Source organism: Macaca thibetana, chromosome 4, assembly GCF_024542745.1.
Source record: "Macaca thibetana thibetana isolate TM-01 chromosome 4, ASM2454274v1, whole genome shotgun sequence".
NCBI classification, from domain to species: Eukaryota; Metazoa; Chordata; class Mammalia; order Primates; family Cercopithecidae; genus Macaca; species Macaca thibetana.
This window is the reverse complement of record NC_065581.1, coordinates 85,707,732-85,735,507: the sequence shown is the minus strand read 5'-3', so window position 1 is coordinate 85,735,507 and position 27,776 is coordinate 85,707,732. Positions and strand designations below refer to the sequence as shown.

Genomic DNA, 27,776 nt, shown 5'->3' with positions numbered 1-27,776 from the left:
ACAAATAGCACTAGAATATGAAATTTTAGTTGTCAGCAAGGCAAGGTACTTCTATAGAAGGGTATGCCCTTACACATGGAGCAATGGTGAACGCACACTTGGGCAAGGGAGGGAAAGGGGTTCTTATCCCTGATGCACGTGGCCGCTGTTGCTCTGTCCTTCCTCTATTGGCTAGGGTTAGACGGCACAAGGCTAAAGTAATTCCGATTGGCTAATTTAAAGAGAGTGACAGGGTGAGTGGTTTGGCGGGAAAAATGGTTATGACAGAGCAGGTAGTGGGAATTAGTCAGGGTGGAGCAGGTAATTGGAATGAGCCAGGGTGGAGTAGGTAATTGGAATGAGTCAGGGTAGAGCAGGTAATCAAAAAAGGTTGCTTTACGAGGAAGTTAAGTTTAAAAGTAGAAGACAAGGAATTGAACATACTGACATATTGATTCTTTGAAAAGAAATTTAGAACTCATATCTAGCAATTCTCAAAAGAGCACGAACCCTATTATGAACTGCACATGTGAGGGATCTAGGTCACGTGCTCCTTATGAGAATCTAATTCCTGATGATCTGAGGTGGAAGTGTTTCATCCCAAAATCATCTCCCCCTTCCCCTGTCTGTGGAAAAATTTTCTTCCATGAAACCAGTGCCTGGTGCCAGAAAGGTTGGGGATCATCATCCTAGATGGTATTACCTACCATACACCTAGGCTATATGGCATAGCCAGTTGTTCCTAGGCTACAAATGTGTACAGCATGTTACTATACTAAATATTGTAGGCAATTGTAACACAATTGTACTTACATATTATAACATATCTAAACAAGAAATTGTACAGTAAAAATAAGGTACAAAAGATTTTTTAAAATGGTACACCTGTATCAGGCACCTAATAGAACTTGCAGGACTGGAAGTTGCTCTGGGTAAGTGAGTGAGTGGTGAGTGAGTGTGAAGACCTATGACATTACTGCATAATGCTGTAGATTTTATAAACACTGCACACTTCAGCTACACTAAATTTATTTAAAAATTTTCTTTTCTTTAACAATAAATTAACCTTAGCTCACTATAACTTTTTTACTTTAGAAACTTTTAGGATTTTTTTTTTTAACCTTTTGACTCTTTTGTAAAAAGAGTTAGGTTAAAATCCAAACACGGCTGGGCTCGGTGGCTCACGCCTGTAATCTCATCACTTTGGGAGGCTGAGGCAGGCGGATCACCTGAGGCTGAGAGTTTGAGACCAGCTTGGCCAACATGGTGAAATCCCATCTCTACTAAAAATACAAAAATTAGCCAGGCGTGGTGGGGCATGCCTGTAATCCCAGCTACTGGGGAGGCTGAGACAGGAGAATCACTTGAACCTGGGAGGCGGAGGTTGCAGTGAGCCCAGATTGCACCACTGCACTCCAGCCTGGGTGACAGAACGAGACTCTGTCTCAAAAAACAAAAAACAAAACCTAAACACATTGTACAACTGTGTAAAAAATTTTCTGTCTTGATATCCTTATTCTATAAGCTTTTTTATACTTTCAAAATTTTTAATTTTTAATATTTTTAATTTTTTAATTTTACCGTTTAGTTAAAAACTAAGATGTTGTAGGTAGTGACTATCTTGGGCCGGTGACACAGGTGGTAAAGGAATTTATCAAGACAATTATAGGTAGAAAGGTAGATTTATTAGAGAAAGTGAAAATAATGTTGCAAAGTTGCAGTGGGCAGCACAGCAGAGAAGGGGCTGTCTGCAAAGTGACGGGCTGTAGGGAAGTTTTGTAGGGCTGTGCTGAGGGGGCTACATGGGTCATTGAGTTCTCAGGTTGTTTGTGATTAGCCATCTGTCAGAAGAATTGTTCATTGCTCTTTCCTACCTGGGGCCCCTTCCTCATTGTTGCTTCCTTATCAGAACTCCACATACATTAGCCTAGGCAATATAGGGTCAGGATAATCAGTTTCACTGTTTTTCACCTCCACATTGTGTCTGGCTCAGAGGTCTTCAGGGCCAGTAACATGCATGAAACTGTCATCTATGATAACAATGCCATGTTCTGGAATACCTCCTGAAGGACCTGCATGTGTTAATCTCTAAGTTAACTTTTTGTTGTTGCTGTTAAATAAGTAGAAGGAATACATTCTAAAATAACAATAAAAATACACTATTGTAAATACATAAACTAGTAACATTTTCATTACTATCAAGTGTTATGTACTGTACATAATTATACATGCTGTACTTTTATACAACTGGCAGCACAGTAGGTTTGTTTTACACCAGCATTACCACAAACATGAATAATACATTGCACTATGATATTATGATGTCACTAGATGATATGAATTTTTCAGCTTCATTATAATCTTATGGGACCACCTTTGATAACCATGTATCATTGTTCCAAACATTGTTATGAGGGTCATGACTATAGTTACTTTTCTTCTCCCACTCTCCTATATGTGAGGGGATTTTTCTTGGATCTGTAATGTGAGAACCTTGTCAAAAACCTAGAAATAAAGCCCATCAAAGTATTAAGGTTGCCCTAAGACTAGGTCAACAGCAGTTTTTTAATACCAAATAATCCATACTCACTTCCAGTAATTTGTCAAAATTATCATGCAAGTGTTCTTACCGTTTTATGACTCCAGCAGCTTTTGTTCAAGATATGCTGATCTGTGCTGTGCTTGGCTCTGATTCTTTCTTTTCTCCTGTGTCTCTAGATTTTAGGGTAACAGTTTGCCCTGTGATCTGAATTCTCTGATGAGTCTTAGAAAAGTCATATATTTTTGGTTTGTTTAGCCTTTTTTCTTTTTTTAGGGTGGGAATGATGACTTGCAAGCTGTATTACATGTTGTAGCTGAAAACCAAAGTCTGTGTTCTTAAAATTTGTATATATCTGTTCTGTATTTCCTAATGATCACCTCTTTAATTACTTAATGAAAAAATACAACAGTTTTTACCACTACAGAAGCTTTTCTCAACTAAAACGTGCCTTAACCCTTAATGAATGTTAACTACTCATCATATACCCAGATTTACCTTTTTTTCCTTATAAATAGTACTTTTATATTTGCATAAGCAGTAGACCAGATTCCTAATCTGTTCGATAGTATTTTTCTTTAAAAGTGATCAGAAAAATTCTTTTTTTGAAATTATAATTTCATTAATGGCATAGCAAATACCATATTCACAACCTGGGCAATTAACATCTCTGGAGCTTTAGGGATCAAATTTAATGAAACAATAATAAGTACTAGGTTATTAAGGATGATTGGGAGGATAAGTTTCTTGTCGTTCTTTCTGATTAAGTCCACGGTTTGGATGAGAACACTAAACTCAGGAGAATGTTCCCAGAGAGGTGGTATAACTTGTATGAAAAATTAGAGGCTGACGTGTATATTGTGGTGTTTAGGTGAGGGTAAAGGGATTGTGGCTAGAAAATGAAAAAAGGCTGAAGACTATAGAAATTTGTTATCATTGTAAAGTTTAGGTGGGACAGAAAAAAATATCTGAAGGTCTTGAAATCTGAAAAGTATAGATTTAATAATAATTTTATCTCATAGGAACTGTAACATATTGATAACGCCCAAAATCTTTAATAGGTAGTGGAAACGTTTAACTTTTTTACTTGGGATATTCTATCTAATTAATGGCACCATTAAATATTAGTAGCATGCACCATTCGAGAATGAATGCTTTGTAATTGAATTCTCATTATAACCAATGCAATGGAAACATGTTAGACTAGGAGTTGAGCTCAACCAAGGTTTTAGTTCTCCTCTAAACCACTAACCACAAAGTAGGGATGTCTTTTTATTCTTTACTCTGCACCAGATGCCAGCCTGGAGATGCTCAGCACTTCTTGAATGATGAAATGAGTAGATGGACTGACAGGTGAACCAGTAAACACGAATGGCTTTTTGTTTCTTTATATGTAAAGTAAGAAAGATGACAAGGAATTCTGCTAGGTTATCTTTGAATTTTTTACCTATTTTTATGATAATACGTACTTTGGTACAAGTACCCTGAGAACTTCAAATTAAATTCTTTTGAAAGAAATAAAACATTTTGTTAAATACACATCTTTTAAATGCAAATTGAAAAGCAAGTGTCCTTGGATTTCAGAGGCTTTTTTTTTTTTTTGAGACGGAGTCTCTCTCTGTCTCCCAGGCTGGAGTGCAGTGGCGCGATCTCGGCTCACTGCAAGCTCTGCCTCCTGGGTTCATGCCATTCTCCTGCCTTAGCCTCCCCAGTAGCTGGGACTACAGGCGTTCGCCACCAGGCCCGGCTAATTTTTGTATTTTTTTTTTTTTTAGTAGAGACGGGGTTTCACCATGTTGGCCAGGATGGTCTCGATCTCCTGACCTTGTGATCTGCCCACCTCGGCCTCCCAAAGTGCTGGGATTACAGGCGTGAGCCACCGTGCCCGGCCTCAGAGGCTTTTTAATATAGATAAAATTTAAATTGAGTTCTTTAGCCAAGCTGAATAAATGTACGAGGTAAAAATGCAATCTCTTCATAAGTTTCACAGAGTCAACACTGGAAGTTGCAATAATAAATATGTAAAGTTTTTGTTTTTATTACAAATGTAAAGGATTACAGGTAGTTTAACATTTGGAATGCAGGTATTAAAGTACTATAATCAAGTTGGAAGAAGCAGTATAAATCTGAAATTTTCTCAGTAACCAGTTGAATACATTTAGACTAGAGAATGAATCATTTATTTCAGTTCAAAGTTGCAGTGTCTGAGTTGAACCGCAGAAGGAATAAAAAACTCCAAATTTGTTTAAGAATAGCAGATAACTGAATTCCAAGTGATAGCCTGTGATTTTCAAGGCAGTCAGAAAAGTTTCATGGAAGCCAAGTGAAGGGAAAGCCAAATGTCAAATGTGGCATTCCTTCATTCAGTAAGCATTTATTGATAGATTGCAGTATTCTAGGCAGAGGGATTGAAGAAGGCCAACCATGATGACCTCTCTAAGTCTATTGAATTTGCCAATAATACACTTGCACTAAGTGGTCCTAGTGAACCTAAATCTCAAGTCTGCTATTTTCTTAATGCCCATTTTCTTATCCAAATAACTTGTACATTAGGCTTGTAACTGCTTTACTTAGATGCTTATTTTCTATAACTCTAAATATATATCATTGCTTTTAACCATTTTTATACTATGAAAAGGGATAGCCTTCTGCTGCAATGAGATTTGTGAACATATATTTTAAAAGAAATATATCAACTAAACATCTGGTTTTGGACATACTCTGTATCCTCTCTTCCACTAATTTTTTTTTTATTATTATTATACTTTAAGTTCCAGGGTACATGTGCATAACGTGCAGGTTTGTTACATATGTATACATGTGCCATGTTGGTGTGCTGCACCCATTAACTCGTCATTTACATTAGGTATATCTCCTAATGCTGTCCCTCCCCGCTACCCCTCCCCACAATAGGCCCCGGCGTGTGATGTTCCCCTTCCTGTGTCCAAGTGATTTCTTTGTTGAATTCCCACCTATGAGTGAGAACATGCAGTGTTTGATTTTCTGTTCTTGTGATAGTTTGCTGAGAATGATGGTTTCCAGCTGCATCCATGTCCCTACAAAGGACACGAACTCATCCTTTTTTATGGCTGCATAGTATTCTGTGGTGTATATGTGCCACATTTTCTTAATCCAGTCTGTCACTGATGGACATTTGGGTAGATTCCAAGTCTTTGCTATTGTGAATAGTGCCGCGTTAAACATACGTGTGCATGTGTCTTTATAGCAGCATGATTTATATTCCTTTGGGTATATACCCAGTAATGGGATGGCTGGGTCAAATAGTATTTCTAGTTCTAGATCCTTGAGGAATTGCCACACTGTTTTCCACAGTGGTTGAACTAGTTTACAGTCCCACCAACAGTGTAAAAGTGTTCCTATTTCTCCACATCCTCTCCAGCACCTGTTTCCTGACTTTTTAATGATTGCCACTCTAACTGGTGTGATATGGTATCTCATTGTGGTTTTGATTTGCATTTCTCTGATAGCCGGTGATGATGAGCATTTTTTCATGTTCTGTTGGCTGTATGAATGTCTTCTTTTGAGAAGTGTCTGTTCATATCCTTTGCCCACTTTTTGATGGGGTTTGTTTTTTTCTTGTAAATTTGCTTGAATTCTTTGTAGTTTCTGGATATTAGCCCTTTGTCAGATAGTAGATTGCAAAAATTTTCTCCCATTCTGTAGGTTGCCTGTTTACTCTGATGGTAGTTTCTTTGCTGTGCAGAAACTCTTTAGTTTAATTAGGTCCCATTTGTCAATTTTGGCTTTGTTGCCGTTGCTTTTGGTGTTTTAGACATGAAGTCCTTGCCTATGCCTATGTCCTGAATGGTATTACCTAGGTTTTCTTCTAGGGTTTTTATGGTTTTAGGTCTAACATTTGAGTCTCTAATCCATCTTGAATTAATTTTCATATAAGGTGTAGGGAAAGGATCCAGTTTCAGCTTTCTACTTATGGGTAGTCAGTTTTCCCAGCACCATTTATTAAATAGGGAATCCTTTCCCCATTTCTTGTTTTTCTCAGGTTTGTCAAAGATCAGATGGCTGTAGATGTGTAATATTATTTCTGAGGGTTCTGTTCTGCCCATGGGTCCATATTTCTGTTTTGGTACCAGTACCATGCTGTTTTGGTTACTGTAGCCTTGTAGTATAGTTTGAAGTCAGGTAGCGTGATGGCCTCCAGCTTTGTTCTTTTGGCTTAGGATTTAAGATTGTCTTGGCAATGCGGGCTCTTTTTGGTTCCATATGAACTTTAAAGCAGTGTTTTCCAATTCTGTGAAGAAACTCATTGGTAGCTTAATGGGGATGGCATTGAATCTATAAATTACCTTGGGCAATATGGCCATTTTCACAATATTCATTCTTCCTATCTATGAGGATGGTATGTTTTTCCATTTGTTTGTGTCCTCTTATTTCACTGAGCAGTGGTTTGTAGTTCTTCTTGAAGAGGTCCTTGACATCCCTTGTAAGTTGGATTCCTATGTATTTTATTCTCTTTGAAGCAATTGCGAATGGGAGTTCACTCATGATTTGGCTCTCTGTTTGTCTGTTATTGGTGTATAAGAATGCTTGTGATTTTTGCACATTGATTTTGTATCCTGAGACTTTGCTGAAGTTGCTTATCAGCTTAAGGAGATTTTGGGCTGAGATGATGGGGTTTTCTAAATATACAATCATGTCATCTGCAAACAGGGACAATTTGACTTCTTCTTTTCCTAATTGAACACCCTTTATTTCTTTCTCCTGCCTGATTGCCCTAGCCAGAACTTCCAACACTATGTTGAATAGGAGTGGTGAGAGAGGGCGTCCCTGTCTTGTGCCAGTTTTCAAAGGGAATGCTTCCAGTTTTTGCCCATTCAGTATGACATCGGCTGTGGGTTTGTCATACATCGGTCTTACTATTTTGAGATACATTCCATCAATACCGAATTTATTGAGAGTTTATAGCATGAAGGGCTGTTGAATTTTGTCAAAGGCCTTTTCTGCATCTATTGAGATAATCATGTGGTTTTTGTCTTTGATTCTGTTTATATGCTGGATTACATTTATTGATTTGCGTATGTTGAACTTCTTCCACTAATTTTTAAAGGTTTTCCTCATATAATCTACTTCTTCACTGTGGTTCATTTAATTTTTTCCTAATTGGAAGATAGCACAAAGAGTTGGCAATATACATTTCTATGTGACTTTAAGCATGTACAGAAATGTTGCAACTTCAGTCTGATTAGGAATAATGATAAAATAATATAAATATAAATAAGGAATAAGATAAATTAGAAAATTAGGGGCTCCAAACCTCTTTAAAGTATTTTCCTTTTGTTATAACCCATTTTTTTTCTTATATGAACTCATTTTTATGATATAGTCTTGTCATTAGGGCAAATCATAGACTTGAATTAAAAGATCACTAGACACCACTTTATTTTTTTAAGTTTTTGTCAGCCTCCATCTATTAATATATCTTTCCTTCTATTTCTCCAGCCTAGTGCCTTATAACAATAGGAGCTCTATAAACAGTACTTTTTTTTTCTTTTTTCGGGGGTGGGGAGACAGTCTCACTCTGTTGCCTAGGCCGGAGTACAGTGGCACAATCTCGGCTCACTATAACCTCCACCTCCTGGGTTCAAGTGATTCTCGTGCCTTAGCCTCCTAAGTAGCTAGGATTACAGGCATGTGCCACTACACCCGGCTAATTTTTGTATTTTTAGTAGAGATGAGGTTTCCCCATGTTGGCTAGGCTGGTCTGGAACTCCTGGCCTCAAGTAATCTGCCTGCCTCCCAAAGTGCTAAGGTTACAGGCATGAGCCACCACACCTGGCTATAAACAGTACTTAAATGGTGAGTTAGCACTTTCTTGTGAATTTCTGTAATACACTCTATTCTTTCCCTACTCTTTGCCTCCTGACCAGATTGATTCAGTAGGAGCTTCTATTGAAGATAATTAACCTAGGAATGAAGTTGAATGGTCTCCCCTTGGTCTTCACTGCTATCTTTGTGGGTGGCTTCCCCACTCAACCTTCTCTGTTCCTACCCCAGCAGAAGGTTGGGACTTCTTTTTACAACCTACAGAGGATGGATGTCTAGCTTCACCACTTGGCCTTTGCTGGTAGGGTTGGGGGTGGGCTGCTGTTTTTTTTCTGTGGTGTTTAGCTAGAGTGGAGTGGTTCTTGTTGAAAAGCTTCTGTCTTGCTAGGCTGGCCTGCTTCCTGGATAGAGAGGGCATGCTTTTCTTGGGGCTTTTTTTTTTTTTTCCTGGGTCTCCTCCCATTGGTGTTTTTGGGTTGTTGGCGTCTCCAGTACCCAGTTTGAAATACATGAGACACAAAGAAAATACATGAAACCAATCAACGAACCGAACAAACAAACAAAGAAACAAATACATGAGACAAAAAGAAAACCCATCGTTTTGTTCCTTGGATCCTGAGCTCCCTTGTCAGACTGCCACCTTCTCTCCATCTTCTGAAAACAGAAGTTTTGCAGGAACATAGAATTTAATTTACAAAAGTTATATTATGCATAACCTTAGAACAGTTGACACTGTGTTTGCTCACTAATTACTTGTTGAATTGAAATAAAGAATAGGTGCATATTTCTTGAGATGTTTGTATCCATCTAAGATCTTTGTGATTTGAGAAAGGAGGCCGGGCGCCGTGGCTCAAGCCTGTAATCCCAGGACTTTGGGAGGCCGAGGCGGGTGGATCACGAGGTCAGGAGATCGAGACTATCCTGGCTAACATGGTGAAACCCCATCTCTACTAAAAATACAAAAAACTAGCCGGGCGTGGTGGCGGGCGCCTGTAGTCTCAGCTACTTGGGAGGCTGAGGCGGGAGAATGGCGTGAACCCGGGAGGCGGAGCTTGCAGTGAGCCAAGATCAGCCACTGCACTCCAGCCTGGGAGACACAGCGAGACTCCGTCTCAAAAAAAAAAAAAAAAAAAAGAAAAAAAAGAGAAAGGAATAGGTAAGTAAAATAAACACCTAAAGCAGTTCTACCAAATTAATTTTCAAATCAACAATTTCTACATCTTTTAGTAAACAATTTATAATTTAGAGGAGGAAAGATAAAAAGTTTTATATTGAACAATAACCTCAGTCTTTTAGGATTGTTACATGAAATTCATTTTGGATGATCATTTATCTTTTAATTCTTCTAGTGCTGTAGATTAAATGAGCCTGGTGTTGTATTACTAAACTATAGATCCTTTGTGGAGCCAGTGGAGGCTTTCTATTCTAAACCGTAAGTTCTCACTTATTTTGGGGCTGTCCCACACCCTGAAAGATAAAGATTCAAATGAGTCAGGTGATCTTTTCACAAATGCAATTGGAGTGTTCAGTGTACATTTTTAAAAGTACTTTTACTTTCAGCTTGAGTCACTCTTCCCAGGCTTTATCTAGGTGGCTTAGGTTAGCTAGGGCTGTGTCCCATGATGTACAGTCCCTTTACACAATGTTGGAGATCAAACTTGGCTTCATGTCTTGCTTCATATTCTCACAGCCTCTCAGAGTCCTGTGGACGATGACTGAGGAGACAAACCATGCAAGCAACATACTTTTTAAAAAGTCAGTTTCAATAATGACTTAATTTTAAGTTATAATTTCATGGAACACTTTCATCACTTTCTGTTTCACAGTATTTTACCCAGTTATTAATTAATCTAAGTAGTGTATCTTCGGGAGGTAAGACAGTTATTTCCATTTTACAGATGAGGAAATCAAGAAAAGTCATTTAGTTTATGACTTATCCAAGAGCATTCAGTGAGTTGAGATTAGAAGTGGAACAACAGACCAAGATTGGAACTTTAAATGTTTTCTTTAACCACCATCCTGTGCTTAGCCCCATAGACCGTGCCAGTAACCAAATTAAATTTATTTATCTTTCACAATGAGAACAAGGGGGAAATTATCCAATTAGAATTTTGTTATAGACATGGTCTGTAAATATCTAATTTTCAGTCTGATGCATCAAGAATGTTAAATCATTATCATATGTCCTCTTTCATATGTAGTATAATAGAAAGCCCATAATACAAGATGATAATTTTTAAAAAAATATTCTTATTAAGAAATATGGTAGTTATTTGAAAATAAACAATTCAGTTTAATTTTTTACAATGTAAAGAAAAATGTGATATGTACATAGCAAACATAAATATAGTACATATACTTTTCATTAGATATATTCTATATCTGCACTTCATATATTATACATACACAATATAAGACACTGAAAATTTGGGATAGGTTTATAAACTATCGATGCTACCACATGAAAGAATACTATTGTGTGAAATAATTGGAATTTGGGAACAGGCTTATTTAATTTTCATCTTCGCCTTCCCCATTAGTTTAAATGTATTTAAATATTTATCTAAATACGGTGTCAGATTGGTCTGCTATAATAAGAATACCATAGACTAGGTAACTTAAACAACGGATATCTACTTTCCCTGGTTTTAGAGGATGGGAAGTCCAAAATTAGGGTGCCAGCATGGTCAGGTTCTGGTGAGGCCCTCTTCCTGGTTTCCATATGGCGGCCTTCTTGTTGTATCCTCACATGGCAGAGAGAAAGGAAGCAAGTGTTACTGAGTCTCATATGAAGGCATTAATCCCATCATGAGGATTCTACCCTCCTGACTTAATTGCGTCCCAAAGGTCCCACCACCTCATACCATCTCTTTGAGGGTTAGGGTTTCAACACATGACTTGGGGAACACATAACATATAGATATAGTTTCTTTTTAGAGTAGTTTGTTTCATGTTGGGAAAAAGTTACTCAAAATTAAGGGCCTAAATTCTAGATACCCCTCTTAGTCTGCTAAATATATTGATTATGGAAGCACATTTGCAGGATTGTCTTTGAGAGTTAGCATCCTGACACTGCAATTCATTTGTATTGTAGCATCATCATGGAGATTTCCTTTGTGCTTCTTCCTTTTCACACTTTCTCCTATTCCTGAGATTCTCTTTATGCACTCTATTAAAATTCAAGTCAACATCAGGTAAAGCTGGGTCATAATGTATTGCTTTTTCAGACAGCGGCTTCTGTTTTTCACATTGAGTATTTTCTTTAAAATGACTCAGTTTGAAGTGATACTAAAGAAGTTTAAAATTAGAGACCATAGCTCAGTTATCTAAGATTAGGAATGCCTATAATAAAACTAAAGTATTATCAGGCACACCGCCTTGCGCTTACAGCCCTAGCATTTTGGGAGGCCAAGGTAGGAGGATCACATGAGGACAGGAATTTGAGGCCAGCCTGGTGGGCAACATGGTGAGACCGTATCTCTACAAAAAATAACCAGAAAATTGTCTGGTCATGGTGATATGTGCCTGTAGCCCTAGCTACTTGGAAGACTGAGGTGGGAGGATCACTTGAGTCCAGGAATTCAAAGCTGCAGTGAGCTATGATCACACCACTGCATTCCAGTCTGAAGGACAGAGTGGGACCATATTTTTAAAAAACAACACAACCTATTTATTATACATTTTATATCCCAAGTCCAAATTAATCATTCCTATGTTTGAAGTCCCATATTATTTGATTATTAGCATTTATTTTATTTTGCCTTGTATTATATGAGCTGTTTACTTGATCCTCACAGAGTGTAATAAAGTGCTTTACACTTTGCCTATTCTCAAGTACATATTTTAGATTAAATTTATCCCCCTAAAGAAAAGATCAACATGCGACCCCTTTCTGATATCTGGTCCATTAGTGTGGATATGTTGATTTTGTTTTTATTCCAGCTTGCTTCTCTTTAGACTATCAAATTATAGATTCATTTTTAGTTTTACTTTCTATTAATAGTGTATTCACTAGTTAGATTGTTTTCCCAGTATTCTTTTAATTTCTCATGGTAAGAATAGATTATCATTTCTCAATTACTTCTAAATATAAATTCCCTTCTAATAAATGCCATTTAGATATCCAGTCCAACTGTAACAGTGCCTACCACACAGTAGGTGCTCAAAAAATCAAAAAATGAGTAAATGGATGAATGAGTGAACTAACGAATGCTCCTTACCGCCTGTCCATTTGATAGTTTATTCATGTATGTATTTATCAATATGACTGCTATGTTCATATATTTGCAGTTGCTAAAAATTCTTAAACTTCTCAGTGGTAAAGGCTGACTCTCTGCAAGTGGGCGTGAACATGTTACCTCAAACCTATTAATTTAAGATGTAGCAAGTTAATATTATCCAAAGTAGATTGATAGTCTAAGACCCACTAAGAATTGCATGGAATTGTTATATAGATTAAATGAGGTATACAAATGTAAAGGGAGTCTGTATAACTGTAAAGTACTACACCAAGGTTAGTTTGGTTAAGCACACTTTTATTAATATGGAACTAATAATACGTGTTGTAGTTACTAACTATATTTCTTAGAATATGCAATGTATGTTTGAGCAAACAGACTGGATTATATAAATTGTCAAGATTGGAACTAAGCTCTTCAGGAGTATCTAATTCTTGGCAAGGTGTCTTTAGGTGTTCCTAAATAATTGGAGGATGTAATTATGAGAAAATTTATAAATGAATAACTAAGTATGTACTGTTGACAGATCATTATTGAAAAGCAGATTTCTAGATGTCAGCACTACAACTTAAAAGTGAAGCTTTTTATTTTGAATGAAATATTAGTAGTTTGGGTTTATTTGTACAAAATATTCAAAGACTGGATGTTGAAAGATTAAACTTGTCTCTAGAGATTATTTAAGAACAAGACTAGATTTTCTGTTCATTTGAAATTAGAAATGAAGGAAACAAGTAAAATGGTTTATAGTTGAAAATGTATTGTGAATTGGAAAGGATTTTCAGTTCCACTCAAGAAAACATTTAAGTCCATTAGTAATATCTGGCCTTTTAATTTTAAGCCAAAAACAATTTACTAAGGATAGTCTAACTTTAAAAAAGTCACTGTGAAATATGTTTCTTGGTTTACAGTTTTGAGCGTTTGGAAAGCTATATAATTTTTTTCTTACCTCATACAAAAAGAGAGCATTTATCTTTTTTCTATAAAATTTTCTTTTCACTGATGTCATTTTGTTATGCTCCTTGCATTTGTACAATAGGATAGTACAAAGTACTGTGGTCTTATTATTCAATGGAAATGTGGCCTTTCAGGGATCATTTGCTGTCTAGAAGTCTATTTACCAGTAGTTACGAACAGGTTGTGCTTCACCGTTAGGTTGATGTGGTTGCAAGGCAGCATTTTAAAAAGAGAAGAGTTTTAAATATGATGCTTGGAAAAGATCTGAAGGACAATTAAAATCTAATGTCTAATAACCATTTTAATGCAGATATCATTTTAAAATTGTTTATATTTTGTTCCCTTTCTTTGGTATAATAAGTCCGTTAGTCATGATTTCTTTTAAGAACCTACTTAGGATTTTAGGCAGATAAAGGCAGTTGTCTTAACCTCTAAACAACATATAGTGTATTTAAATACATATGTATGATAAATCCTTGCAATTTTAGATCAAACCCTTTTGGAAGTCCAGATGTGGTCTGCACACTGGTTGAGTAGAAATTCACTTTTTTTGTTTGTTTGTTTGAGAGATGGGAACTTGCTATGTTGCCCAGGGATCCTCCAGGCTCAGCTTCCGGAGTAGCTGGGACTATAGGTGCACTCTACTGCGCCCAACTCCCAAGTTCATTTCTGTATTGACTTCGTAGAGTAACTTGCTTAACAAATTGATAATTATACATACATTTCAAAAAATATGTTTAGCCTTGCTAAGAGGAAAACAAAATCTTTCAAAGAATCATTAAGCAATTTCAATTGCATTTGTTTATATACAAACAATATATTGTTTACAGTGTCTAGCATAACTTCTTTGTATATGCTCATTTTAGTAACAGTACAAGGCTGAATGAAGGAAACATATAATAGAGAAATGGCAAGCCGACTGAAAGATATAGTTAAAATAGTTTCTTAATTCTGTTTGTACTTTCCAATATGGTAGCCACTAATGATGTATAGCTGTTGAGCACTTGAAATGTGGCTAGACTGCAGTGAGATGTGCTGTAAGTATAAAATAACACACCACATTTTGAAGACTCGATGCAAAAAGAAAGAATGTAAAATATCTCACTAATAACTGATATGTATTGCTATGTTGAAATAATGTTTTAGAACATATGGTTAAATAAAATGTATTATTAAAATTCATCTTTTTAAAATATGACTACTAGGAAATTTAAAATGATATATGTGCTTGCATTTCTAGATAGCACTATTAAACAGCACTGATCTGTATGATCTTAAACATTACAATTATATATTGGATAACTGCAGCTTTAGCTTGTGTTCTAGAAGGAGTTCAGATGTTGTACCTGTTTTGGCCGCATTTTCCTTCTTTGTATTCTTCTCTCACTCAGCCTCGGTCCAGTTTGAGAGCTGTTAGTGTTCCAGCATAAGATTCTCTTCTTAATCCTCTTTTTTTTTTTTTTTTAAAGACTGAGTCTCACTCTGTCATCCAGTCTGGAATACAGTGGCGCAATCTTGGCGCACTGTAACCTCCACCTCCTGGGTTCAAGCGATTCTCCTGCCTCAGCCTCCTCAGTAACTGGGATTACAGGCGTGTGCTACCACGCCTGGCTAATTTTTGTATTTTTAGAGGCAGGGTTTCACCATGTTGGTCAGGCTGATCTCGAGCTCCTGACCTCATGATCTGCCCACCTCGGCCTCCCAAATTGCTGGGATTACAGGTGTGAGCCACCGCACCCGGCCAATCCTCATAATATTTTAAGATGATTTCATCTTCCTTCCTCTAGAGGTCACAGACATTGGCAAGTCATTCCCTAAGTGAATATGAATAATATTATATGTTTTGAAGAAGTGAAATCTGTGGTCTAGCTACCTTTCAGATTCCCCTTTTCTCTCAGAGGAAGGCTTTTGCCTGCATGGTAGTATTGTCACAATCTGTAACTTATAGTTCAGATTCAAAAACCCCTTTTCTTACTGGAAAGCATGTACAACAACAGAGAAAATAAAAATAAATTAAAAAACAGCATAAACACCATTTTTAGAAGGCAAAAAAAAAAAAAGTCTGCAAACCCCAAAGTGCTGCTTAAAGTGATTGAAACCCAGCAGAGAGGTGAAACAGCACTGGGGGCAGGGAGCTGAGAGGCCAGCGTGGTGACAGATTTCAGAACGCACCAGCACTAAGGAACTACCTGAAGGCCTGGCACCAGCCCTAAAGACCAAAGGCTGGAGCTGGTGCCACCATGGTCAAAGCTGAGATCTGGCATTAGGCAATAGCCACTTAGTCAGGGGAAGGAGGAGAGGGAAACAGAAGGTGTGGGACAGTATCTAGTAGGATCAGACCTCAGCTGGCAAACAGAAATACATTTTCTGAAGTTCAGGTGTCATCTTGGAGAGTAGGCCTGTTACTCTTGGGACAACGGTCAGTGAGGTAACTAGGCAACTGAGGGGAGCTAAGCTGGCTGCAGAAGCTCTCCTGGACCTAGTGATGCAAAAAACTAATTTGAAAAAGATAGTTTTACACTGTGGCATGGAAAAGAGAGCTCTTGAAGATTGGAAAAGGCTGCCTTTATCCCTCCTTCCCCCAGCCCTTCCCTCTCTGGAACCTCCTACCTGGTTCAGGAAAATCTAATCTATTCAGCCAACTTTGTAACCATAAGTTACAAAGTGTATTCATATGGCATCAATTCAAACATACTATTAAAACAGAAGGAAAACACATGAGAAAGAAGCATACTGGCAGATTAATTCTTCCCTGGTCCACTCATCGAACCTGAGTGCACTAGTGCTTCTGCTTGTCTACTTAGATCTTGATTTTTTTGGTTTCTTTTATTAAAACATAATGTTTTGAAGAGTAGAAACTATTGTTCCAGCACAAAATGTAGTATCTACATCCTAGAAGGCCTTTTGTACTTTAAGATGGTGTAAATGCTTGGGTAATAGCATTTATCATGATTGGAAAAGGATTGCCATCAGCCTCTCTAGATTAGGAAAAAGTGGTCTCAGAATGGTGGATTTTTTAGTTTGCCGCCTTCTTCTTTTTTTTTTTTTTTTTAATGTTAGGGAAGCTATGAAGTGTACTTATGATTGCCAAATTCACCTACTGAAGGCTACTTTATGCATAGTGTGTGGCATTCATCCATGAGTTTCAGATAGGGAAACAGGCACTGACATTAAGGATCCCAGACAATTTGCTGACTTTGAAGCATTAAATTGGTAGTTACTGTTCAATTTTTTTCTGTCTTTTTACTTAGGAGACTTTTCATAGGTTGAAAGCACAAAGAACCAAGTATAATAATAGTGTTCACATCTTTTCTAGATAGCATATTCCTTTCAGATGAAGGCTCAAGACCTGCATACTCACTCCCCCACCCCGCCCCTCCATCCCCAAAAGAATAAAAACATACTCCAAATTGCATGTGATTTTAGGTGGTTTGAAGATCCTCTAAAGCTTCTCCATGGGCCCTGAGTTAATAACTCCCATTTTAAAGAGTATACTTTTTTTTTTTCCTTCTCACGGTGGAATCTTTTGGACTTCTTGTTTCTAGAGGGTCAGTAAGGCAGGCTCTGGATTTCTGATGTCATCTTTTCAGTTGTTATATTTAAAATTGGACTTATAATTTACTCGTCTTATTGACTGATACAGTAAAATGTAAATGATTATTAGTGTTTTGCTTATAAATTGCTTGACTAATTTTTGCCTACTATCTAAAACATTTGCCAAAATTTCTCAAATAACCAATGCTAAGCTTAATTCATCACATTAAGCTTGATTCATCACCTTTTTCCTCTTTAGGGGAATTGACTTCTCTTTGTGTAGTCATATTGATTTAACAAGAAGTATTTTAATGTCTTCGTTGTTTGAGGAAGAATTGGCAGACCTAAATATATACCAGTTTCGTATTATTTAGAGTTATAGAGTAATGATTCATGTGATAGGTTCTTGCTGGTTTTAAAAGTATGTATCTAAAACCATTTATGAGTTAATTTTTATGTAGGTAATTTAATTCCAAAAACTGTGTCAGGCTGAGTTAAAGAAGTTACAAAACATTTATTTGTGTGTTTTAGACATAAGTTGTTTCACTTTATTTTAAGCTTCCTTGATATTTGCTTAAGTTACATTTTTATCTTGCAAAATAGTTGGAAACAAGCATGCCATTTTCAGGTATTATAGTAGAATTCTGTTTTGAAAAAGTACTAGTCAAAAGAGGTTTTTTCCTAACTTTCAGATTGCTGCTTGGAACCCTTTAAATTACAGAATCATATTAATGTGCCTTTGTTACCTGATATCTGACAAGGAATCTATTCGTGCTGTTTCTTGTTTATAGTGCCAGTTCTTTGTATCCCTAAGTTATTTATATAAAATAGATAAATTTACATTGTCTTTTTTTCTTCTCACTAGCCATGTGTTTTATCTAATAGTAAAGATTATACCTTGAAAAATAAAATACAGAGGCACCTCTATTTTCTTGTAAAATGTACCTGATCTCAGAGATAACGCCTTGCTTTACCTCATTTTACCACCAAATACAGAGTTATTTCTTTTCTACTGAAAAAAAGCACTTCAATGCATTGATGACATACTTATCTCATTGATGCATATTCATTCTAAGGCTTGTCTCATGATGCTTGCTTGCTGCTGATGATTTGCTCATCTTAATTTTTTTTTTAAGTCATGAGAACAACCTTTGTGTTTTTGGAGTCAAGGAATATTGGCAGATTCAGTCTCTGCTTGTCTTCTTAACTGAAGTCTCTTTATTGTTGGGATCTCTTATGGTATTCTACTGATTTCTCTTTCCTTCTCTACTCTCCATTCTGCCTACTCCCTTCCAAATAATTCACATCTAAGACTCCTGAAACAGAAGTGTTAGTCTTAGGTTCCTTTACATATCAACACCATTTTGAGTATCACCTGCTAGAAATTGAAAGGAGGCTCTGAGTTTGTGAGTTCCACGGTAGTAACAACCAAACTTCAGAAAATGAAGTGGAAAATTTCAGTTTAATCATAGCGATAAATTCACTTTGTCTCTACTGACCATAGTCATAATATTTGCAAAGTGATGTTTCTTGACTCTTATACTACAGATGACTTCAGATGTGTTAGTACCAGCTAAGAATGTAATACCACAGCATTTAAAAAATTTGCATGAATCTCGGGTTTCTTTTTCTAACGCTAAATTAAGGAAGAATTTTAGGAAGCTGTTAAGCTTCTTCATTACATATTTCTATTTATGCTTCATCTGTCATCTCATTTATAGGAATCCTTCCTTAAATTTCCCTAAGACCAGGTAATCTTTATCTTGTTCAGATCATGTTAGAACTTTAGCTGTCAGTTTTGGTTTTGCATATCAAAATATTTTAGGGAAAGTAATCTACATATAAGTTTGCTTCATATTCTTTCACTAAAAAATCTGTATTACATTTCTCAAGTATGTTTTAGACTGACATTATACCACTGGTTAGTTTTTCTACAAGGAGACGTGTTATTTTTTGTTTGTGTTGCTTTTTCTTATTTATCAAGCAACCATTGATCACCTGCCATGTGTCAGGCACTATGCTTAGAGGCTTGGGATTAGGATATAAAATGTCTTATGATGACACTTGACAGGTTTTGATAAGAGACTCTTAAAATATGAAACCTTTATCAGTGTGAGTTTCAGTGTTGAGTCGTAGTGCATCTAAAGGAATTCCATAAAACCAGCATTTTAGTGTTAGGGTTGAGAAATCTTTAGTAATGAGAAGACTACTATACTACATGGTTCATGTGAGCCTGTAATCAAATTCACCAGTTTCTTTTAGGTTTCTTCAAACTTGCTGCCTCTTTAAGATGATGAGCTCCCAAGAATGGGGAGCTCTACCTGGTCCAGAGTCTGACATATACTATAGATAAGTAATATATAATATGATTGATTAGTGTGGATGATTCAAATTCCATGAAGAGGGAGAAGATGGGAAAGAGCCAAGATGAATAGAAGTTTAGCCTAGTTTTCCTCCCTTGTTGCCTTTCTCTTTTTTTCTCTAATTCCCTTTTTAAGAAGCAGACCATGTTGACTGAAGATACCCTCTGAAGAGGCTGGATAGAGCTTTTCAGGCCCAAACTTAGATTTGATTATGTTCTGGGAGATTAATTATCCTTAACCAAACTTCTTAATTATTATTTTTTAATGAATTTGGGAGTATCCATGGTTTATTAAGTGAAAAAAATTAAGATGCTAAATAAAATATTTTGTATCTTCCCATTAGGTTAACATACACTTAGATAAAAGTTTCATGTTCCTTTGATCATAAAGGAGAGTGAAATGATTCACTCCCATCTTGATCATATTGAATATCATAGGAAGGAGGAAGAGAAGATTAATAACAGTTGCCTTACATACCTTTTATTGTTTGGCTTGTTATGGGAAGGCATTACCCTGGTAATTAAAATCAATAAAATACATAAAATTTAAACAATAAAACACAGCAACAAAACAAAGGATTGAATCTGTCTCTTTTAATATAAGCAGTTGCATTGGCCTCTATTCAAGTTTGCCTATGTACAACACAAATATTGTGATATGTTAGAAAGAGGCCAAAGCTTGCCAAGCTTAAGGTGGGTCCTGGTATATCTTTCCTCAAAACAAGGTACCTAATAATCTACATTAAGCTAAACTGAGAGATACCACATTAGTGATTCTTTCCAGATAAAGATCCTCTCTAAAGTGATTCATCAGCTTCCCCTGGGAAGAATTGCGGCATTACTCAAGCTTATTTACTTATTTATTTATATATATTTTATTTTTCCAAACTTTTAGATTCAGGATGTACATTTGTAGGTTTATTACCTGGGCATATTGTATGATGCTGAGGTTTGGAATATGGGTGATCCCATCACCCAGGAACTGAGCATAGTGACCAACAGTTTTTCAACCATTGCCTGCCTCCCTTCCTCCTTCCTTTAGTAGTCCGCATTGTCTATTGTTGCCATCTTTATGTCTATGAGTACCCAGTGTTTAGCTCCCACTTAAGAGAACCTGCGTTTTCTGTCCCTGTGTTAATTCTCATAGGACAGTGGCGTCCAGCTATATCCATATGGCTACAAAGTACATGATTTTGTCCTTTTTTATGACTCTGTAGTATCCCACGGTGTATGTCTACCACATTTTCTTTAGTCCACCGTTGTTGGACACCTAGGTTGATTCCATGTCTTTGGTATTGTGAATAGTGTCACAGTGAACATGCAAGTATGTGTGTCTTTTTGGTAGAATGATTTGTTTTCTCAGCTTACTGCAACCTCTGCCCCTTGGGCTCAAGTTATCCTTCCACTTCAGCCTCCTGAGTAGCTGGGACCGCAGGCATGCACCACCACACCCGACTTTTTTTTGTTGTTTTTTTTTTGTATTTTTAGTAGAGACAGTGTCTCACCATGGTGCCCAGGCTGATCTCGAACTCCTGAACTCAAATCTGCCCAATTCAGCCTCCAAAGTGCCGGGATTACAGGTGTGCGCCACGGCACCCAGCCCAAAATTCATATTTTAATAAAAGGGATGCATATCTAATGTTTACTAAAGGATTATTCAAGTTAAAATTAATAGTCACTATAGTGAAGACCAATTTAACTTGTATTCTATAAGTGAGACACTGAGGCGATTCTTTGTATTTTGGTTATAGTTCATGTTTCCGTCAGCATTTTGTAGAGAGTTCTATGAAGCTGAACTCATCCTTGAAATTTAGAGTTGCCATAATTCTTTTTAATGTGGTATATAACAATCTCAGTCTTTCTGGGATCTGTAATTTCAAAAACAACATTTTTCTTTTTGATTGATCATAGCTATTATTGGAACAGCTGGTAACATGTGACATAGTACTATAATGTAGACTGAAAAAATTGATTTGTGAATTATATCCACTCAGCTTAAATTTCTCTGTTTCTGGTCTCCAGAGCGTCTTTTGTACTTCTTTTTCTGCAGAAACGGCTTCGTAACATAATGTTCTTACATTTTCCCAGGGGAAGAGGAAAACTCCATGGTCAATTTTCTTAGCTGTCTGAAGCATAAAAAAGAAACTCTTTACACCAAAATAGAGGGAAAATCAAAGTAAGGTTCAGAATTTCCCAACATAGGAAATCAAAGATTTATTCCATTTAGCTAACAAATGCACTTTACACACTGTGTGTGTGTGTGTATGTATGTGTGTGTGTGTGTGTACTTCAGCATTTCTGTTCATCCTGCAGTCGATGTCAAGGAGATGAGAATTTACGAATATGATGATTCAGATGATTTCAGATTTGAGACTAATTCCCACATAAATCATTCTCCCCTCTCTTCTTTTGTAGATAAAAGTAAGCCATAGAATAGTTCTTAGGATCATTAGATAACAAGTTAGGTAGGGAACTATTATGTATTTAATGATTTCTCTGTTAAAATTCACTTTTCAGCTATTTACTTAAGTATTCAAATAATAAATCAACTATCCATTTAGAATGATTGGGAAGATCAATTTAGAAATTTTTTATTGTAAATTGACAAATTGTCATTACAATTACAATATTTATGCGGTACAAAGTGATGTTATATGTACACAAAGTAGAATTATTAAATCAAGCTAATTGACATTTTTCACCTCACATACTTACACTTTTTTGCGGTGAGCACATTTGATATTTGGTGTCTTAGCAATTTTGAAATGTATAATACACTGTAGTCATTATGCTGTGCACTATATCCCAAAAACCTATTTCTTCCTAATTGAAACTACACTTTGATCAACATCTCCCTATTTCCCCATCCCCTAACCTTTGGTCACCACCAACCATTCACCTCTCTTCTATAAGTTAGATTCTTTTCAATTTCACATGTAAGTGAGAACATGCAGTGTTTGTCTTTCTGTGCCTGCCTTATTTCACTTAGCATAACATCCTCAAGATTCTTCCATGTTGTCAAAAATGGCAGAATATCTCTCTTTAAAGGCTAAATAATATTCCATTGTTTACGTATACCACATTTTCTTTAACCATTCATCTGTTGATGGACATTTAGGTTGATTCCATAACTTGGCTATTGTGAATAGTGCTGCAGTAAACACAACAGTGCAGATACCTCTTTGACATATTGATTTCAAATCCTTTAGATATATACCCAGAAGTGGGATTGCTGGATCATATCATAATTCTACTTTTAGTTTTTGGAAGAAGCTCTATGTAGTTTTCCATATGGATGTACTAACTTACATTCCCACCAATAGTATGCAAAGGTTTCTTTTTTCCTTGCAAAAACTGGCTATCTTTTGTCATTTTGATAATGTGGTGGTATGAGGTGGTATCTCATTGTGATTCTGATTTACATTTCCCTAATGCTTAGTGATATTGAACAATTTTTCATATACCTGTTGGCCATTGGTATGTTGTCTTTTGAGAAATGTCTATTCAGGTTCTTTGCCCATTTTAAAATCAGATTGTTTTCTTGCTTTTGAGTTTTTTTGAGTTCCTTATGTATTTTGGGTATTAATACCTTATCAAATGTATGGCTCACAGATATTTTCTCCAAATCTGTAGGTTGTCTCTTCACTTTGTTGTTTTCTTTGCTGTGCAGAGGTTTTTAGTTTGATGTAAATCCATTTGTCTATTTTTGCTTTTGTTGCCTGAACTTTTAGGGTAAAATTCAAAAAATCATTGCCCAGACCAATGTTGTGTAGTTTTTGCTCTATTTTTTTCCAGTAGTTTTACAGTTTCAGGTCTTACATTTAAGTCTTTGTCTTAGTTTGTTTGTACTGCTATAACAAAATACCACAGACTAGGCAATTTGTAATGAACAGAAATTTATTTCTCAGAGTTCTGGAGGCTGAGAAGTCCAGAGCAGGGGGCTGGTATGTTAATCAAGGGGCTAGGATATGATTAGGGCCTTTGTGCTAGGCCAGGCTGTGGTGGAAGGTAGAAGGGAGGAGAGAGAGGGAGAGAACCTCTGTCAAAAATCAATTGACCATAAATATGTGGATTCATTTCTGAGCTGTGTATTCTCTTCCATTGGTCAGTCTGTCTATTTTTATGGCAGTACCATGCTGTTTTAATTACTATAACTTTGTAATACAGTTTGAAATTAGGTAGTGTGATACCTCCCACTTTATTCTTTTTGCTCAAAATTGCCTTGGCTATTCAGGGTTTTTTGTAGTCCCATAGGAATTTTAGAATTTTTTTTTTCTATTTCTGTGAAAAATGTCATTGTAATTTCGATAGGGATTGTATTGAATCTATAATCACTGGGTAGTATGGACTTTTAAACAATATTAATTCTTCTAATCCATGAACAAGGAATATCATTCCATTTACTTGTGTCTTCTGTTTCTTTCATCAGTGTTTTATAATTTTTAGTGTGTAGGTCTTTCACTTTCTAAATTTATTTCTAAGCATTTTTTTCATTTTTTAACTATTATAAATGGGATTGTTGATTTCATTTTTGGATAGTTTGTTGTTAGGATATAGAAATGCTACTGATTTTTGTGTGTCGATTTTATACTCTATGACTTCTCTGTATTTGCTTATTAGTTCCAATAGGTTTTTTTTTTTTTTTCTTTCCCCGTTTGGTAGAATCTTTACAGCTCTCTCTATATAAGATCAGCAAATATGGACAATTTCACTGCTTCCTTTCCTATTTAGATGTCTTTTCTTTCTTTCTCTTGCCTACTTGCTCCAGTAAGGACTTCCAGTACTATGTTGAAGAGAAGTGGTGAGAGTAGTAATCTTTGCTTTGTTCCTGATCTTAGAAGAGAAGGTTTCAACTTTTTATTGTTGAATATAATGTTATCTGTTGGCTTGTCGTATGTGGTCTTTAGTATATTGAGGTACATTTCTTTCATACCTAGTTTTTCGATAATTTTTTATCATGAAAGAATTTTGTCAAATTCCTAGTGCTAATATCTCAGTTTTCAAAAGTAATCTAGATTAATGATTAAAAATGAAAAAATCAAATACATGTAAATGGGGTAAATGCTTGCAGGTAAACTTTTTATGAAATTTAAAATCTTAAAATTATTTTGGATGCTCATTTTGATGTCTGGGTCATTTCCAACTAAAAAAGGGTTATGATGTGGGAAAACATGTTTATAAAACTTGTAGAATTATTTCATCTATAAAATGTTAACATCTGATAAACAGTTCAGGATTTCTTGCTTCCTAAGCTTTCACTAAAGTTTAAAGTTATTAAAAATAAAAATACTAGTTAATATTAAAAAAAAAAAAGAATTTTGTCAAATTCTTTTGCCATAGCTAATAAGATGATCATATGCGTCTTGTTCCTCATTTTGTTAATGTGGTTTATCACATTTATAGACTTGTATATGTTTAACTGTCCTTTAATTCCTGGGATAAATCCTACTGATTGTGATGTATGATCCTTTTAATGTGCTATTGAATTTGATTTGCTAATATTTCGTTGAGGATCTTTGCATTTATGTTCATCAAGGATATTGGTCCATAGTTTTCTTGTAATATTCTATCTGGTGTTGGTATCAGGGTAATGCTGGATTTGTTAAAAGAGTTGAAAGTATTTTCTCCTCTTGGATTTTTGGGAAGAGTTTGGTAGTGTTATTCTTTAAATGTTTGGTAATAATCAGCTTGAGGCCATCAGGTTCTGGGATTTTCTTTGATGAGAGACTTTTTATTACAGATTCAATCTCCTTACTTGTAATTGGTTTGTTCTAATTTTCTATTTCGTTATGATTCAGTTCTGATAGGTTGTATATGTCCAGGAATTTATCTGTTTCTTTTAGGTTATCTAATTTATTGGCATATAGTTGTTCATAATAATCTCTGATGATCCTTTGTATTTCTAACGTATCCGTTGTAATATCTCTTCTTTCATTTCTGATTTCATTTATTTGGATCTTTTTTTCTCAGTCTAGGTAAGGGTTTGCCAGTTTTGTTTATCTTTTCAAAAAATCAATTCTTAGTTTCATTGATTTCTTTTTCTATTTTCTAGTCACTAATTTTTAAAATTTCTGCTCTGATCTTTATTGTTTCCTTCTTTCTGCTAACTTTGGGCTTTTTCTGTTTCCTTAAGATGTAATATTAGGCTGTTTGAGATCTTCTTTTTTGCTATAGGTGTTTATTGGTATAAATTTCCCTCTTAGAACTGCTTTTGCTGCATCTCATCAGTTTTGGTATGTTGCTTTTTGTTTGTCTCAAGGTAATTTTTTGATTGCCCTTTTTATTTAGAATTATTTGCAGACTCATTTTGCTGTATGGTCTGTGAACAGCTGTAGATTTTCTTTTACCTCTATGTATATTTTAAACAAAATTTGGGGGATGAAGTCTGTATTGTTTACAGCTTTATTGAGGAATAATTGATTTATAATAAACTGCACATATTTAAAGTTTTCAAGTTAATCAGTTTTTACATATGAAATCACTGTTCCCGGGATAAGATGATAAACATGTCCATCACCCCCAACATTTTCCTTCTATCTTTTTCTAATTCTTCCCTCTTCTCCTTCTTCTCTTTTTCCATATCCTCACTCCCTTCTCTGGCAATCATCTGCTGGATAGTATTCATTTTCTATAAATTTATATCAATAGTAACATACAATGTGTGTTTTATTGAGGAAGTGTGTCTGGCTTCTTTCAACGTTGAATTCAGCCATGTTGTCACATTTATCAACAGTCCTCTTTTCTTTGCTGAGTATTATTTTGTTGTGTGACTATATCACCATTTACTAGTTGATGGACATTTGAGGTATTTCTAATTTTTGGCTATTATGAATAAATTGCTTTGAAACTTGGGTACAAGCCTCTTTGTGGACATACACTTTCATTTATTTAGGGCAGGAGCTGGCAAATAACCAGATAGCAAATATTTTAGGCTGCATAGGCTTGCATTCTTCCTTCTTGCACTGTGGTCTGAAAGCTCCAGGTAGGAAACCAGGGTAGTCATGGGCTACACTTCATTTGCCTCCTCTCTTTCAGGTACCACTGGCTTGCTCTGCCTGTTGTTCAGTTTCTGAAAACCATCATTTTGTTCGTTGTGTTTGTGGTCTTGTAACTCTGTCTTGGCTGAGTCTGTACATTTTAATGTAGTTATGTTTCTTTTTTAAAAGTTTAGTGCGTTTGTATTTAAAATCATTATGCCAAGATTATGTGAGAATTTTGTTTTTATATTATATTTATGCAGTTCTATGCTAAGAAGGGGATGAATGACTTCAGGGTTTTCTAGAAGCTTATCTCTTAAAATATTCATCTATCACTATTAAAATATGTTAATATATCAATTAATATTATACCCCTTGTTTAGGAGTCAATCTGTCTCTCTTACTGATTACTTATGTTGTTTTTTTCTTTGTGTTTTTTGTATTATATAGTACAACCTTTTATGAAATACAATACCCATATAGGAAGTTCGTAAAACATAAATATACAACTTAATGAAATTTTATGTAACTAACACCCATTTAATCACTACTTAGGGCAAGAAAAATAATATTGCCAACACCCTAGAGGCCCTAACATGCTGTTTTTCAATCACAGCTTTCTCCCACCCAAAGATAGCCAGTATCCCAACCTCTGTGGTTTTTACTTCTTTGCTCTTCTTTACACTTTTACTACTTAGGTAGTCATCTGTAAAATTAGTGTTTGCTGTTGCCTGGTTTTGATCCTTATATAAATATAACTGTATTCGTTCGTTCTTGCATTTAACTGTATTAGTTTGTTCTTGCATTGCTATAAAGAACTACCTAAGACTGGGTAATTTATAAAGAAAAGAGGTATAATTGACTCACAGTTGTGCAGACTGTACAGGAAGCGTGCCTAGGGAGGCCTCAGAAAACTGACAATCATGGTGGAAGGCAAACAGGAAGGAGGCACATCTTACATGGCCAGAGCAGGAGGAAGAGAGAGCAAAGGGGGAGGTGCTACATGCTTTTAAACAACCATGTCTCCTGAGAACTCATTCAGTATCATGAGAACAGCAAGGGGGAAATCCACTCCCATGAGCTGGTCACCTCCCACCAGGCCCCTCCTCCAACACTGGGGATTACAATTTGACATGAGATTTGGGGGGGACTCAAATCCAAACCACACTTTGTTCTTTTATGTTTAGCTTCTTTTGTTCAGTATTAGGATTTTGAAATTCATTCATGATGTTGTATGGAATTCATTGCTTTTCATTGGTGTATAATACTATATATAGGCACTTGTTGGATAGCAGTTTGAGGTGCTTACCAGTAATAGCCAAACATACTGCACGTGTGCTTTAGGACACATGTATTCACACAAAATTGGAATTGCCAGATCCTAGGGTAGT

The 27,776-nt window shown here is 35.9% G+C and overlaps 1 protein-coding gene and 1 non-coding gene across 4 annotated transcripts in view; both read left to right on the top strand.

Moving 5' to 3' along the window:
• RNGTT (RNA guanylyltransferase and 5'-phosphatase) overlaps positions 1-27,776 on the top strand; it is a 332,045-nt gene that overhangs the window by 229,397 nt on the left and 74,872 nt on the right. The gene's annotated exons all lie outside the window — the stretch shown is intronic.
• Positions 9,877-10,065, top strand: LOC126954035 (small nucleolar RNA SNORA73 family). The gene has a single exon (XR_007725488.1). It is a non-coding gene; the product is annotated as a small nucleolar RNA SNORA73 family (small nucleolar RNA).